Source organism: Miscanthus floridulus, chromosome 1 (assembly GCF_019320115.1).
Source record: "Miscanthus floridulus cultivar M001 chromosome 1, ASM1932011v1, whole genome shotgun sequence".
NCBI lineage: Eukaryota > Viridiplantae > Streptophyta > Magnoliopsida > Poales > Poaceae > Miscanthus > Miscanthus floridulus.
Window position 1 is genome coordinate 126159938 of NC_089580.1, and position 5074 is coordinate 126165011.

General features: G+C 45.2%; 1 pseudogene; it reads left to right on the plus strand.

Annotated features, from left to right (window-relative positions):
* Positions 1-2494: 2494 nt before the first annotated feature.
* On the plus strand, positions 2495-3791 carry LOC136492969 (expansin-B6-like; annotated as a pseudogene).
* The last annotated feature ends 1283 nt before the right edge of the window (positions 3792-5074 follow it).

Sequence of the window (5074 nt, forward strand, 5' to 3'; positions counted from 1 at the left end):
GATACAGCCTCACACTACACTCAGTAACATGACTATCATTTTTTGAATCATTAAATTTCATTATTCGTACCACGTGCAGTTCAAATTTATTTTTCAAAAAAATTCAAGTAAACGAAATAAAGTAACTAAATATATCAAAAAGCCACAAAAAAGCCCCCAAATTCTAACTAGGAGTTCCTGATACTTTATAAGGGCTGCACAAAAAATTTAGAGGCCAAAAACAAAAAAAACTTTGCCACTCGGTAAAGGGGGTCTTTGCCGAGTGCCAAGAATAAGGCACTCGGCAAAGAGGGTTTTGATTTTTTTTTAAAATTTACTCTTTGCCGAGTGCCTTCACAGGGGCACTCGGCAAAGACATTTCGAAAAAAAAATTCTTTGCCGAGCGCCGTGTCAGGGGCACTCGGCAAAGTATTTTCCAAAAAAAAAATCTTGGCCGAGTGCCAAATTTGGGACACTCGGCAAAGAATTTTTTTTAAAAAAAAAACTTCTTTGACGAGTGCCTAACAGACACTCGATAAAAGAAGGACGTGGTCGAACACCGTTACGCGGGGCAGCCTATGCCGAGTGCCGCGCTTTTGCCGAGAGCCTAGCACTCGGCAAAGAAGTCCTTTGCCGAGAGCCTTTTTTGCCGAGTGCCCGGCACTCGGCAAATATCTCTTTGCCGAGTGCAATTCTTTGCCGAGTCCGGCACTCGGCAAAGAAGGTCTTTGCTGAGTGCCCGATTTTTGACATCGGCAAAGCAGTTTGCACTCGGCAAAGATACCGTTTCCAGTAGTGAGTTTCGGATCTTAAAAAATGAAGAACAGTGGTCAGTGAAGATCATAGAAGTTGACATGATCCAAAAAAATTTGCTGTAGTGATAAAGTAGAACATGAATTGTAGGGTTTATTGTGGTCCAATGAAAGTGTGTCTCCCAGATCAGAGAAAAAAAAGGCAAAAATCTTTGCTCCAGTGATAAACTAAAACATTAGTTGTAGAGTTTATTGTGGTCCAATCAAAGTGTGTCTATGAGACCGCAGAAATAAGAATTACAACTTAGGGGATTTGAATATCATGGGGGAAAACATATAGTCCTTTGGAAAAGGGATTGGATCTCTAGAATTCCTATGTGGAGTTCTTATGGCTGCCCAACTAAACCTTGGGCATTCAGAAGCTTCAACTTGGTGCGGCCGGAGAAGAACAAGTCTGCAGTGGAGTTGGTGATGAAGAGGATGATGTACCGTGGGCAAATTCTTCATGCTTCTAGTGGAAATCCGTTAACAACTCGAGGAGTTGATATGAAGGCTTTTATTCTGATTGAAGAGGGATAGAATGAGTTGGGGAGTGGTCTGTGTCAGGCTTAGTCTTGTTGAGGGGCGAGGTTTTAGTTTTGGGTTTATCACTCTGAGTTCTTCTGGAGGTTTTTCTTGCGCTGTAATGAACATTTGGTCTTTTGACTTTAGTTAAAAGGCCGGGGCATGAGACCTAATAAAACTCTAAAAAAATAAAATTTCTATATGAAAAGCCTCTAAGATGCTTTATACATGCACTCAAATGCACGCATGTATAGTTACTCCTATGAACACATGTACGGATATCCTATCTCTATAAGCAAGTTCAATAGACTAAGCTAGTAGATCTTATATTGATAAAATCACAACAAGTGTCTTCTTGTTAATGGACATATATATTGTTTAGCACTGAAAGAATATCACTATTTTTTTACTAAAATAAATTCAGGAGAACGCAAGCGACTATGTCAAATTGAGGCCTTTGTCACTATATAATGCCTTATTGCAATTAGTCCTCTATTTGTCAATGCAATAAATTGTGTCTGCTATCTATATCTCCAAATTCATATGCAAATAACGTTGTTGATCACTTGTTGTGTCTACTATATATCTGTAATCCCCGCTTTGTATGCTTTTCCATCGAAACTGATTCCTGGGGGTGTTCTATAGTTCAATACTTTGCACTTGCACATTATTCCTATTACAATTATGCTCTCTCTTTTTTGTCTTTCACTACATTTTGCCACCCTATTTCTACGTTTTCCCACTCCCCTGAGGATCAGTATGCAAGGCAAACATATATCAAAAGTCAGCCCAGAGTTGTGCCTTGCATGATCTAATAAAGCTTTCATATATACGGACTTTTTCTGCCACGTTGCAGCTGTAATTTGTTGCAACAACCATGTAACATTCTTAAAGGGACAATGATTCGGCGAGAATGCACATATATAAATGTCAAAACAGTATTCATTGTAACGCGACATTTGTTTTCCTGAAATCAAAACAAGTTTAGGCCGTAACTAGCTACGTGGTGGCACATCTTTTAGCTGCACAGCAGTCAGGTGGACACGATGAATAACACGGCACCACGTCGGGTGCAAAGAGTTTCAAAGACCTGATGTGTTTAGAAAATACTGAATGTGTCGCCCCTTTTGCCTGTCTATATATGCGATATGCCGGCCTCGCCCCGCTCCGATAAAAACCCAACACGACCTTGAGCTGAGATGGCCGCCGCGATCTGCATCAAGGTGGCCGCACTCGTTGCGCTCGTCTCCGTGTTCGACACGCATGGCGCTCGCGCGCAGCCGAGCTACAACAACGCCTCCTCCGCCCGCAGAGAGAGTTGTACTACTCCAGCACCTCGTACCGGCGGCAGCTGGCTCCCTGCCATGGCCACCTGATACGGCCGGCCCTGACAACAACGGTGTGTGGGCGCGTGCCAATGCTGTCGTGTTCCTTGTGTTTTCAGCCCTGACGTTGTGTCGCGGGGCTGATCCATATGCACCATGTTCGTTTGATCGTATCAGCCATGTTTATCAGTCATGATATAGTGTTTTTCTCTCACAACAAAACAACATCAGCTGGTTTATAAACCACAGAAACGATCAAGCGAACAGGATGATGGTTTTGCAGGTGGCGGGTGTGGGTACAGCAGCATCAACCTGTACCCTTTCAATTCCATGACGTCCTGCGGCGACCACAAGTTGTTCAACGACGGCAAGGGCTGCGGCGCATGCTACCAGGTACTACATGAAACCTAGCGGTCCTTGTTTGCTTGGTCGAGCGTTGTGTGTGTGAGTGCGCACATCCCTGCCGATCGTCGCGTTCAACGTCCGGAGGCTGGGTGAACCGCAACATGGACATGTCTTGATCCTCTGTTTGGTCTGCTGCTTCTCAGATAAAATGCGTCAGCAGGAACAACCCTGCCTGCTCTGGCGTGCCCCAGACGGTTATCGTCACCGACGTGAACTACGACACCAGTCTCGACCTCAGCGGCACGGCGTTCGGCGCCATGGCTAAGCCTGGCCTCAACGGCAAGCTCCGCGATGCCGGCGCCCTCAGCATCCAGTACAGGAGGTCCGCAACAGTTTTAATTTGGCGGCTAGTAATATATTGTTGCCAACGTGAAGATTCATCTCATATATATGCATCGACCTGACCTCGTCGTCGTATCCGGCCACGCAGGGTGCCCTGCAACTACAAGGGCTTGAACGTGAGGTTCCACGTGATGTGAGGATGCAACCCATTCTACTTTGCGGTGATCGTGTACTACGCGGGCAGCGAAGGCGCCGTGGTGCAGGTGGACCTCAAGGAGGCCAACTCGCAGACATGGAGGCCGCTCTACGAGTCGTGGGCCGGGGCGCCGTCTGGAGGATAGACCCCGGCCACCCGCTGAAGGCGCCCCTCTCGCTGCGCGTCCGCAGCGACTGTGGCAAGACTCTGGTGGCCTACGACTACGACGTCATCCCGGTCAGCTGGAGGGGCAATGCCGATTACCGTACCATCGCTCAGTTCCACTGAGGCCACACGCCGACAATGAACAATCCCTCGTAATAGGGTTCAGTATTTTGATCTTCAATCGCGTGATTGAAATTTTAACTTGCAACGTCTATTTTTTGAGGTCTTTTTGAGGTTTCAAAATCATTACTACTTGCGACTTTGAGAATTCTAGATACTTGTTCTTGTGTGTCATGAGATGCATACGTGGAATATATACAGTATACTCATATAGGAAGCAAAGTGTGGGTACAACCAAACTGAACCAATACAAAACCATGGTCTAAGACCAAAGACTGCTAAGCAGACTCGCCCCAACTCCAGACTACTGATAACCAAACAACCCTTGCATTGTCTAAACACAGCCCAAAGGATGCAGCCAAACCATAGACTGGTAAATAGCTAAACCCCAACTCCAAATTGTAGCTAAACCGGCAACACTCATAGTGTCCCATCACTGTCACTTAGGATACAGCAAAAAGAAGCTAGTTCTCTAAACTCTTGTGTTGCTTCCACACAGAACTTCTGAAGATTTCCAACCATCATTTCCAACTTCATGCATCCAAACTTTATAGCTTTCCTCTCTTCCTTTTTTGATAGCTACGACCTTCCAGTACATCTCCCTGAGGATTACTGTTCTATTCTCTTTTGATTCCTCCACCCACTAGATCCAAAAAATTGCAGTGACAAGCCTTCTAGACGCATGAGGTGGTCCATTCTCCGACAAGGGCGAGTCCAAGGCTTGCTGGAGTGGTGGCTGAGCACACTCTGGTGCGGGCGGAGCGCTTAATGTAGTCCAAAAATCTGGAATGCAACAAAGGTAACCACCAGGCTGACCATTCTTGTTCTATACCCCTTTCAATTGCGATAGACAATTTGCGGGCTTTAGGATTAGGGACAATAACTGTAAACGGGGATTCTTTTGAGGGGAGTGTTCAGAACCTAGTTGAGGACGCTTTAGCTAGTGAACAGCCAGGTTTGGTACTGGGAGAAGGGGAAGAGAATTGCTTGGACAATGAATCTGTCTACTCAGATAGTTATGAGAAGAAAGCATTAGAGTTCTTATGTGGAGATGTAATGGAAGAAATTTTTGACGAAGATAGTTATCACCTAAGTAGTGATTTCAGGACGGTTCAACGGAAGCCTGGCGCTAAGTCGTCAAGGATTAAGGCTTTGAGGAAATTAAAGTTTAAGATCAATAAGATTGGTAACAAATGAAAGGAATTTTCTAGAATAGCAAAGGTCTTCGCGACTTGGCTAAAACCAAATTTCTAAGTAATACGACAAGAGAGCAAGGGCTAGACTTC